Here is a 12,209-nt window from a genome sequence, read left to right as displayed (position 1 = left end):
TGCTGATAGCTCCGGTGCTCGCGATCATGGTGGCACATAAATGTACGTCATAGTACCACGTCACTATGACGACATTTACATCCATTGTCGTTAAGGGGTTAATGTATTTCTCTTTATAATTATAATCTGCAGCACACCATAACCAGAGATGGCCGAATCGAAGCTGACAAAGTCTAATTCGTTCTGAATTTCATTTCATTTCATTCACTACATTTTGTGCAGGCCGGGGGGGGGGGGGGGGGCTAAAATGGCAGCTACACGTTTGAGGACATGAGACAAGGAAGTCTGGAAAGGCGGGATCACCCTGAATCACATGGAGGCATGCAGCCTATCAGCAGCCAGCCAGCCCTGTGATGTCACAGCCCTATGTGGAGTCGGGGTGATGCAATGGTGAATGAAGAGTCTGGTGATATTAACCCTTACTTGTCATGATGCCAGGGTGCGGTTTGCTTAGTATTAGAGGTCCTGCCGCCAACCGGCCTACAAATGGCAGGGATAATAAACGGAATGTCCACAGCAGATTTTATGAGATAGCTGGAAACTTTTACTTGAACTTTTATGCAAACAGTCTTTACAATTGTACAGTTTCTCTTGAGGTAACTGGGATGCAGGTTCCTCACAGGCTTTGCTGGGACTTGTAGTTTTTAGCTTTAAAGGGGTACTCCGCCCCTAGACATCTTATCCCCTATCCAAAGGATAGAGGATAAGATGTCAGATCGCCAGGGTCCCGCTGCTGGGGACCCCGGGGATCGCTGCTGCGGCACCCCGCTATCATTACTGCGCAGAGCGAGATCGCTCTGCACGTAATGACGGGCAATACAGGGGCCGGAGCATCGTTACGTCACGGCTCCGCCCCTCGTGACGTCACGGCCCGCCCCCGTCAATACAAGTCTATGGGAGGGGGCGTGGCGGTCATCACGCCCCCTGCCATAGACTTGCATTAAGGTTGCGCTGCTCCGGCCCCTGTATCGCCCATCATTACGCACAGAGCGAACTCACTCTGTGCAGTAATGATGGTGGGGTGCCGCAGCGGCGATCCCCGGGGTCCCCAGCAGTGGGACTGCGACGATCTAACATCTTAGACAAAAGGCAATGTCCAGCGTGGAAGTTCAAGCAATTCTTGGAAGTTTATTCAGCAATTAGCCAACATGACAAACAGGTGACGCGTTTCGGCCACAGTGCGTAGCCTTAATCGTACGATTAAGGCCACGCACTGTGGCCGCAACGTGTCACCTGTTTGTCATGTTGGCTAATTGCTGAATAAACTTCCAAGAATTGCTTGAACTTCCACGCTGGACATTGCCTTTTGTCTTTGCTGTTGCTCTGGATCGAGGGTCCGGTCCTAGTCTCGTGCCGTGGAGTGGGCGAGAGGGAGAGCTGTGTCTACCGCTGTTTGCCTTGATCTAACATCTTATCCCCTATCCTTTGGATAGGGGATAAGATGCCAGGGGCGAAGTATCCCTTTAAGCAGGCCACTGTTCTACTAATTATAAGGAATGAGTGGAATAGTAGTCACGTAGGATTTGTAGGTTGAGCTTTATAACTCACGGTTTTAGTGGCTGCTGGTTCTTTAGGCTTTGGCCTTGTTGAGATGAATGAAGATATGCTGATTGTGCTTGCTTGATAGTCCGGAACTAAGAGCAGGAACCAAGAGAGCGAATTTAGTGAATGCAGCCCCTTATATACTAGTGGGGCTGGACTAATCACACTGGCTGCAAAGCCTGTAAGTCCTGAACCCAGAGAACCCTGGGTACATCACATGACCCTACCACATGACCCCGGAAGGTCCTAAATATCTATACAACCATTATCATATACCACGTGACCAGGGTAGGTCCTATACATTTGTACACTATACAAAAATACATTTATATGAGGCGACCAAGGGGCAAGCCCTGCAGGAGAGCCCTGTAGAATGGAGGGATTCTAAGCTGAGGGGACTTTAGACAGGGACAGGATCTGTATATTCGTCAGCCATTGCCGAAGACAGGCCTTTTCCGTATGTTTTGCTGAGAGAGCAGAGACTGTGTGTGCGCACTAATCACCGTTACTGACAATACAGATCTTTAGAGCGGCAAATCCATTCACCTCAAGCCCGCATTCGTTCTGGCTAGAGAGAGAATAGACACTGTGTGGTCACTAATCAGCGTTACTGACAGTACAGATCAGCACAGGGGAAATCCATTGACCTCAAGCCCGCATCACTGCAGGCAGGCAGGGAGAGTTTAGAAGTCGTGTCATAGTTTGCCAATTGAGATCATGACAGGAAGCACTCCCCATTCAAAGACTGCAAGCAACCATAGCGCAGGCAGGGACAGTTCAGAAGTTGTTTCAGAGTCTGCCAATTGAGTTCAGAACTGGAAGCAATCCCCATTCAAAGACTGCAAGTAACCATAGTGCAGGCAGGGACAGTTTAGAGAGAGAGAGTACGCTTTTTTCTATTGCAAAGTGATGAAAGTAAAAAAAAGTAAATAAAAATAAGTTTAAAAAATGTGAAAAATCCCCTCCCCCCAATAAAAATGTAAAATGTCCTTTTTTCCCCATTTTACCCCCATAAAGAGTAAAAAAAAATTATAATTAATACACATATTTGGTATCGCTGTATGCGTAAATGTCCGAACTATTAAAATATAATGTTTTTGATCCCGTACGGTTAACGGCGTGAACGTAAAAAACAAACAAAACAAAAATTGCTGCTTTTTTGTCACATTTTATTAAAAAACATTTTTATAAAAGTATTATATACACAAATGTGGTATCAATAAAAAGTACAGATCATGGCACAAAAAAATTTGCCCTCATACCGCTGCTTATATGGAAAAATTAAAAAGTTATAGGTCGTCAAAATAGAAGGATTTTAAACATACTAATTTGGTTAAAAAGTTTGAGATTTTTTTTAAGTGCAACAATAATAGAAAAGTATATAATCATGGGTATCATTTTCATCATATTTACCCACAGAATAAAGAACACATGTCATGTTTACCGTAAGTTGTACGGCGTGAAAACGAAAACTTCCAAAATTAGCAGAATTGCGTTTTTCTTTTTTAAATTCCCCACACAAATAGTATTTTTTGGGTTGTGCCATACAATTTATGGTAAGATTAGTGATGTCATTACGCAGGACAACTGGTTGCACAAAAAACAAGCCTCATACTAGTCTATGGAGGAAAATATAAAAGAGTTACGATTTTTAGAAGACGAGGAGAAAAAAACAAAAATGCAAAAATAAATTGGCCTGCTCCTTAAAGAGTACCTGTCAGATCCAACAAAACATTTTTTTTATATATATATATATATCACTCAGTACTTAATCCTGACCATGTACATCTAATTTTTAGGTGTCTAGCACCTGTTTTTTAATTTTTTTTTTTCTTACACTTTTAATTTAGCTCACTAGTCTGAATTCCTCTCAAAGGGAGGGGGGCGTGGTCTCACTGTGCAGGTCTCCGCCCCCTCCCTCAGTATGCGGTCTGCTCACATCTCCCCTAGCATTAGCAAAACTACAACTCCCAGCTTGTCCTTGACAGTAGCGGGACACAAGCTGACAGTGGGAGTATTTTCCCTCCAGCTGTGAGCCCTGCGCTCACAGCGGTCAATCAAGGAAGTGTGTCCATGACATAGGTGATGACGCATGGACACCGCAGGACTAGTATGTGTCCAAGCAGGCCGGGGGGGGGCAGTTAATTGGGTTTTTCAGTATGAAATACAGAAAATTTTCTAATGAAAGCAATTGCAAAACCTGTTGGTTTGGCATGCTTTATAACATATTAAAAGTTTTTGTATCTGACAGTGCCCATTTAAGGTCAAAATGGTCTTGGTCCTTAACCCCTTAAGGACGCAGGACGTAAATGTACGTCCTGGTGCGGTGGTACTTAACGCACCAGGATGTACATTTACGTCCTGTGCATAACCGCGGGCATCGGAGCGATCGCAGCCAGGGACCCGCCGGCAATGGCCGACGCCCGTGATCTCGTGGGTGTCCACCATTAACCCCTCAGGTGCCGGGATCAATACAGATCCCGGCATCTGCGGCAGTGCGCGATTTCAATGAATGATCGGATCGCCCGCAGCGCGGCTGCGGGGATCCGATCATTCAGAACGCCGCACGGAGGTCCCCTCACCTTCCTCCTTCCGGCTCCCGGCGTCTTCTGCTCTGGTCTGAGATCGAGCAGACCAGAACAGAAGATAGCCGATAACACTGATCTGTTCTATGTCCTATACATAGAACAGATCAGTATTAGCAATCATGGTATTGCTATGAATAGTCCCCTATGGGGACTATTCAAGTGTTAAAAAAAATGTTAAAAAATGTAAAAGTAAAAAAAAAGTGAAAAATCCCCTCCCCCAATAAAAAAGTAAAACGTCCGTTTTTTCCTATTTTACCCCCAAAAAGCGTAAAAAATAAATTTTGTAGACATATTTGGTATCGCTGCGTGCGTAAATGTCCGAACTATTAAAATAAAATGTTAATGATCCCGTACGGTGAACGGCGTGAACGTAAAAAAAAAAAAAAAAAGTCCAAAATTGCTACTTTTTTAATATATTTTATAAAAAAAAATGTATAAAAAATGTATTACAAGTTTTTTTGTATGCAAATGTGGTATAAAAAAAAAGTACAGATCATGGCGCAAAAAATGAGCCCTCATACCGCTGCTTATACGGAAAAATAAAAAAGTAAGAGGTCATCAAAATAAAGGGATTATAAACGTACTAATTTGGTTAAAAAATTTGTGATTTTTTTTTAAGCACAACAATAATATAAAAGTATGTAATAATGGGTGTCATTTTAATCGTATTGACCCTCAGAATAAAGAACACACGTAATTTTTACCTTAAATTGTACGGCGTGAAAACGAAACCTTCCAAAATTAGCAAAATTGCGTTTTGATTTTTTATTTCCCCACAAAAATAGTATTTTTTTGGTTGCGCCATACATTTTATGATATGAGTTATGTCATTACAAAGGACAACTGGTCACGCAAAAAACAAGCCCTCATACTAGTCTGTGGATGAAAATATAAAAGAGTTATGATTTTTAGAAGGTGAGGAGGAAAAAATGAAAACGTAAAAATTAAATTGTCTGAGTCCTTAAGGCCAAAATGGGCTGAGTCCTTAAGGGGTTAATATAATACTGCCATACACTCTACCAACTGAATATAATACTTTCATGCACTGTACCCTCTAAATATATTATTGCCACATACCATAACCCCTGAATATAATACTGCCACAGACTGTACCCCTGAATATAATACTGCCATATTCTCTACCCCTGAACATAATACTGCCACACATTGTACCCTCTGAATATAATGCTGCCACACACTGTACCCTCTGAATATAATACTGCCACACACTGTACCCCCTGCATATAATACTGCCACACACTGTACCATCTGAATATAATACTGCCATGCACTGTACCCCCTGCATATAATACTGCCACACACTGTACCCTCTGAATATAATGCTGGGGGTGAATGCAGCAAACCACCTTTTACAAGTGGGACAAATCTTGCCTTCTGTTGATGTGTGATTCAACTATACACATTAGGTAAATACTTTTTAAACCCTTAACAATTTAGTGTTCTCAATCACCACCATCATTCTCAATCAAAATGAAAATAAGAATGCGCCTCTTTCCCCACATACACCCAGACTATCTACAGTTTCACACACCTCTCTATTCTAAGCAGCACTTCTCTTTCACTCCATTAAGATTTATTAAAGCGTACCTGTCAGATCCCACAAAAAAAATGCTTGTGGTGGCCCAGCACGAGATGGTGTTGCCCCTTACCTTTCCTGCCCTGTCAGGCAGTGTCCCTCAGTGTCCCAGGGCCCCCTATAGTTGTTTCCCCATTTATATATGTTTTATGTTAAAAAAAATGGGTTATGCCTTTAATAAAATGCACCATGTGATTGTTAGCCAGGAGGTACCAGTGACCAGCTGACCCCCAGAGTGACCTATGGGCTCCCTGCTAGTCTCCCCCATATAAGCCCTGGGTGGAACTAGCTTCTCTCTCTTGCTTCCTGCTGAGGTCCAGTAAAGTTGTGCCTAGTGTGTGTGTCCAGAGTAGTGGATGCCTTGTGTCAAGTCCTGCAGCCACAAGTCAAGTGCTAGTAAGATAAAGTCACCGTCCTGTCAGTCACAAGTCAGTCAAGTCAAGTCATCTGTCTATCCAGCGTGGCCTGCACTAAATTCTCTGTCCAACTACAATTCCCAGAAAGCCTGCGAGGCCTCTGTGTCACTGGTCACCTCCTTGGGCCCTGGCTGTACTGCATAGACTGTTCCAACTGTTTATCCTCTGTAAAGCTACTGTTGTCTGTAACTTGGCGTCAGTGTCTTCATTGCCCCCCTGCCTAGCCCAGGATCCAGCGGTATACCTTCGGGTGGTTAAGGCTAAACCAGGCTCTGGCGTCACGAACACAAGGGGTTAATACCATCTGCCCCTAGGGTAACAACATCTGCCCTGCACCTCAAGCCCTGCCATACTACATGCTATATGTTACTCAGTTCCTAATCCTGATAATGTACATATAATATTATGTCTCTATCACCCATATTTCACTAAAAAAATAGCATATTACAGCTGCTCAATGTCTTTTCCATCTTCCCAAAGGCAGGGGGCATGTCCCTCTGTTACGCCGAGCGCTCCGGGTCCCCGCTCCTCCCCGGAGCGCTCGCCACATCCTCGCTACTGCAGCGCCCCGGTCAGATCCACTGACCGGGTGCGCTGCGATACCGCCTCCAGCCGGGATGCGATTCGCGATGCGGGTGGCGCCCGCTCGCAATGCGCACCCCAGCTCCCGTACCTGACTCGCTCTCCGTCGGTCCTGTCCCGGCGGGCGCGCGCGCGCCGGGTCTCTGCGATTTAAAGGGCCACTGCGCCACTGATTGGCGCAGTGGTTCTAATTAGTGTGTTCACCTGTGCACTCCCTATGTATACCTCACTTCCCCTGCACTCCCTCGCCGGATCTTGTTGCCATTGTGCCAGTGAAAGCGTTTCCTAGTGTGTTCCTAGCCTGTGTTCCAGACCTCCTGCCGTTGCCCCTGACTACGATCCTTGCTGCCTGCCCCGACCTTCTGCTACGTCCGACCTTGCTCTTGTCTACTCCCTTGTACCGCGCCTATCTTCAGCAGTCAGAGAGGTTGAGCCGTTGCTAGTGGATACGACCTGGTTACTACCGCCGCTGCAAGACCATCCCGCTTTGCGGCGGGCTCTGGTGAATACCAGTAGTAACTTAGAACCGGTCCACTAGCACGGTCCACGCCAATCCCTCTCTGGCACAGAGGATCCACCTCCTGCCAGCCGAATCGTGACACCCTCTCTTGCCTGCACTGTGATGACTCTTCCCCCTCCCTTACTCTGCAGACTCCTTGCTGGGAGTGAGCCTGGCAGCCCTGCTCTGTAACCCTTTTCTCTCTGGTTATACGCTGCACACACACAAGCGCGATTATTGGAGATTGCCTGTACACTACCAAGAAGTATAATTTACATCTTCCCAAATTAGTGCAAAGTTATAGTACTAAAAGTACAGTTTTTTTTATGCATACTTTTTAGATAGGTTTCTATTTCATTCACGTGTACCATCCTTTTCCAGTCCTGTAATGCTGGGATTTGTATTTATGGAATAGTTGGAGGTACGGTGTATGGATAACTCTTTTTTGCAGCAGTGTTGCCTTCAGCTGTGTGCCTACAGCTGTTGAAAAACTACAACTCCCAGCATTCCCAGACATCCTTTGACTGTCCAGGCATGCTTGAAGTTGTAGTTTTTCAACAGCTGGAGGCACGTGATTGGTAAAACTCAGTGTTGCTGCAGGCTGCGTTCCTCCTGCAGCCTTGTCAATCAGCCATCTTGTGTCCATGACCCTTGGACACACTCATGCCGCTGTGGGAGGCATCAGTATCCCAGGAGGTATGGGGACCCCTAGTGGTGGGATTTTCAAAGGCAGTTTTCTTTAATGAAGTATAATAGAAAAACTATTGTTTTCCAAAGATGTACAACATAAAAAAAGCTTTTATATCTGACAGTGCCCATTTAAAAAAAAAAATCCATTTCAGTTTACATCCGCATGTCAGCATAATTTGAAGAATAATTTTTCCAGAATTATTAATCGTTAGTTTGCTTACTATAAACAGAAAAATAATTCTATCTTTTTTGTCTGTAAAAACTTTCTCTCTATAGACAGAGAGAAAGCCCCGGAATGAAGAGTATTGTCATGGGAGGGGCCATGACAGGGGTTGTCTGGAGCTATCAGATAGGAAAGGGGTTAATGAGAGAAGGGGAATGAAGTAGTGGTAGGAGGATAATAAGGGGTAAGGAAGGACTGAGGGGGAATGGCCAGTTTCAGAGCAAGAGCCGAGAAAGAAATTCCTGCCCACACTGTTTTATGCTGGAGTTAAAGAAGATGTCCGGCGAAACATAATTTATCCCCTATTCACAGGATAGAGGATAAGTGTCTGATTGCCGGGGGGTCCCCCAGGATCTCCTGTACCAGGCCCTGGTAATGCGCGTTTTGTACCCAGCACATCAGCTGGTCGAAACACTCCATTTATCTCTATTAAAAGAGGCAAAAATACATGAACACTGTGTCTCCGCCTCTCCCATTGGGATGAATGTGTGGTGAGCAGGAGGAAGAGCAATGGTGACTGGGGTATTGCTTTGATAGTGTAGGGTCTACTAGTGTTAACCCTTAAATGTCGTGACACCAGGGTGCGGTTTCCTCAATGTAGTAATCCTACCGCCAACCGTCCCACAAACGGCAGGGAAAAATAACGGAATGTCCACAGCTGATTTTATGAAGTAAACTTGAAGTAACTTTACTGTATATTTTATGCTTTTCGGTTGATTCGGCCTCACCTCCTTAAGTGGAGTAGGCCACGGCACTTCCGTTGGTGCCTGCTGGTTAGGCCAAACCTCCGGGCATGGAGTAGGCCTAGGCACATCTGTGGTTGGTGTCTTTTGGTTAGGCCAAACCTCCGGGCATGGAGTAGGCCTAGGCACTTCTGTGGTTGGTGCCCGCTGTTTAGGCCAAACCTCCTCAGGGGGAGTAGGCCTGGGCACATCCTCTGCTGGAGCTGCTGCAGAAAGATGGGTTTTTGGCAGATACTTAGGATGCATAAGAGGTGCTCTGAATCCTTCCTCTTTATCGGCTGTTTTGGAGCTGCCTCATCGGCCAGATACCATGTGGGTCTGCCTCCCAGTCGTCCGATGGGAAATAAGTAAAAGGAATTTGAATAGGATTCCTGTGCCTCGTGACTGCTGCAGCCCATTCACCCTGCAGACTTTGGACAGGGGTGTACTCAACGATTTCTCCCCACTCCAGGGAGCGCCAACTTTTGGGCAGATAGTCCCGTTAAAAGGCCCTTCTGTTCACCAGGATGGTTCCCCCATGTCTGCAATCTAGGAGGGTACCAAAACCCATAGCCTTATCGAATTTCACCACGGTGGCGCGTCGGCGTTCAAGGGGTGCTTCACCCTATCGTGGGTAGTCCAACATTCTTATATACAGAGCCTCCAACTTCTTGGTATCACTCTGCTGCTTCACCCTTTCTTCATATGAGAGGCGCTTCGGCCAGTATCGCTCTCTGTGTTCCGCCTTTAGCTGCTCAATTATAATGTCAATTTCAGCCTCCCTGCGGGCCCTTTCTATCTGAGCTGTGGGGACCGGTGGATGGGACTTCCCTGGCGGGGGAAGAACATGGTCCCACATGTATTGAATCAGCTCAGGCTCGTCACCGAACAGCAATTTCGGGAGAGGGGGTGAGCGCGGGCGTGCACTAGGCAGGGTGACTTGATAGAAAGGGATCTCTGGGCTGGATGAGGAAGAGAAATCGGCTTCCGCCGGGGTACTCACATCCGAGTCTTCCATTGGGATCTTGGCCCAGGACCCCCATGTCCGGTGGTGAGGGGACAGTCTCACCGGTGATGCCGCCTCCGATGTAGCCAGCCACTAGTCGTCCTCCGGTAGCGGTGGTAGATTGCAGGCCTCCTTGGCCCCAAGGGACAATTGCTGCAAGTGGTTGGCAAGACCCTGGAAAAGTTGAGCTGCAGCCGTGGCAACTTTCCTCTGAGTCGGCGCCATCTTAGAGCTCACTTCGCGTGTAGCACTGGGTTCCGCCATCTCCAGACTGTAGAGGTCTGGCCGCGTGGCTTCTTTTATATGGGGCTCCCACAAGATGGCCGCCAGCCGGAAGGACGTCATGGGTGCAGCTCTGACTTCCTGTCCCCCGGCAAACACAAGCAAAAGATTACAGTTCCACTTCGGCATTGCAACGTGTACTTGGTGTCCACGCCCAGGGGCGGGTCGCATTAGAGTGCGGGACATTTTCGCGTGCTTCTCTGGTAAATCTTTAACTCTTTGAGGTACTTGTACTTGTTGCAGTGGAGAGCGCAGCAAGGCTTCGCTGCATTTTTGGATTTTACACATGGCCACAGAAAGACAATCTTCACCTCCCCCTTACTTTGTGCCCCAGTTAAGCACAATCTCAACAGCAAAGTCCCGTACACTTCTGGGCTTAATTTTAATCGCTACATGCGACAATTCCGGACAGTTCATATAGCACATTTCTTATTAGGGGGAGGACTATGGCACTTGCAATAATGGTGGCTGAATAGCTGTAGGCACACACCCGTATCCTGTTCGTAAGACACCAAAAGCTATGTGGTGAGCAGGAGGAAGAGCAATGGTGAATGGTGCGTTGCGATGATAGTGTAGGGTCTATTGGTGTTAACCCATAAATGTCGTGATGCCAGAGTGCGATTTCCTCAATGTAGTAATCCTACCGCAACCGTCCCACAAATGGCAGGGAAAAATAACGGAATGTCCACAGAAGATTTTATTAAATAAACTTGAAGTAACTTTACTGTATATTTTATTTATGGAACATAACAGTCTTTGAGAGAGAGAACCATAGTACAGGTTCCTCACAGGTTTGCTGGGACTCCGGGATCAATGAGCTTTGATGCTAGCCACTGTGCTACTATTTTTAGAAGATTTGAGTTTCTAGTAGTCACACAGGATTAAGGAGATTGAGCTTGGATAACTCACGGTTTTGTGTCTGCTGGACTTTAGGCTTGAGGCCTAGCTTGATTTGATATGTGTGCCGAGATGTGCTTAGCTTAATAATCCGGAACTAAGAGAGAGCATTTAGTGGCTGCAGCCCCTTATATATTAAGGGGGTGGGACAAAGCTCATTGGTCAGCAGAACCTGTCAGTCCTGACCCAGTGATCTCTGGGTATCACATGACCCAAAGGTCCTTAAACCATAATACAATTTACTTAAAGGCACGTGACCTCTAAGGTCCTATACAGAGGTATTCCTATAAAACATATCAAATATATATATATATATATATATATACACACACATACATTAAATACCAGTTATATGAGGCAACCAGGGGTTAGCCCTACTGGAGAGCCCTATTGACATGGAGGGACTCTGGCTGAGGGCACTTTAGACAAAGGGAGAGGACCAGGTCCTGTATCGGGTCACCACAAATGGAAGGGGCATATTGACCAGCCGACGTGCTGGATACGAAACGTTCATTAGCAGAGCAAAGTGAGGGCAGGTACGGGAGGTCACAAGGGGTTCCCGCAGGTCGGACCCCCTGCGATCAGGCACTTATCCTCTAGCCTGAGGATAGGGGATACATTATGTTTCGCTGGGCATCTTCTTTAAGATCTTTTGTCACTGCAGCGGTAGAAGGAGGGGGATTTGGAGGCACCCTATGAAAGTGATGGTGATTAGTGTTGCTCGCGAATATTCACAATGCAAATTTTATTCACGAATATCGCATATGCGCGAATACAGCACTATATATTCGCAATTACGAATGTTTTTTTATTTATTTTTTTCATAGTATACATCACAGTGATCATCCCTCTCTGCTTCCAGCTTGAGTGGTGTAAAGAAGGCTCTAATACTACTGTGTGAGACTGGCGTGCCTTCAAGTTCCCCTCCTGTTGATTATACACGAGGTCTGATTAAAATTGTTTACGTATGTTTACAGGATGTTTTCTTATATGCGCTATATTATGGTTAAGCACAGTAATTTATTGGAATGATGGATCATTTATGTTTTGTTTTTTTTTATAAAATTGGCTTTGCTGTGGCCTTTATATCACCAAATATATATAGTTTTTTAGCATGGGGGTTTTGGATGGCTAAATAGCATTTTTTTCCTTGTTGTTGTAGAGA

The 12,209-nt window shown here is 45.7% G+C and overlaps 1 protein-coding gene across 1 annotated transcript in view; it reads left to right on the top strand.

Annotated features, from left to right (window-relative positions):
- Nucleotides 1-12,209, top strand: part of MINDY4B (MINDY family member 4B) — a 167,970-nt gene that overhangs the window by 103,671 nt on the left and 52,090 nt on the right. The gene's annotated exons all lie outside the window — the stretch shown is intronic.

This window comes from Hyla sarda, chromosome 3 (genome assembly GCF_029499605.1).
Source record: "Hyla sarda isolate aHylSar1 chromosome 3, aHylSar1.hap1, whole genome shotgun sequence".
Classification (NCBI taxonomy): domain Eukaryota; kingdom Metazoa; phylum Chordata; class Amphibia; order Anura; family Hylidae; genus Hyla; species Hyla sarda.
This window is presented reverse-complemented; position numbering and strand designations above follow the sequence as displayed.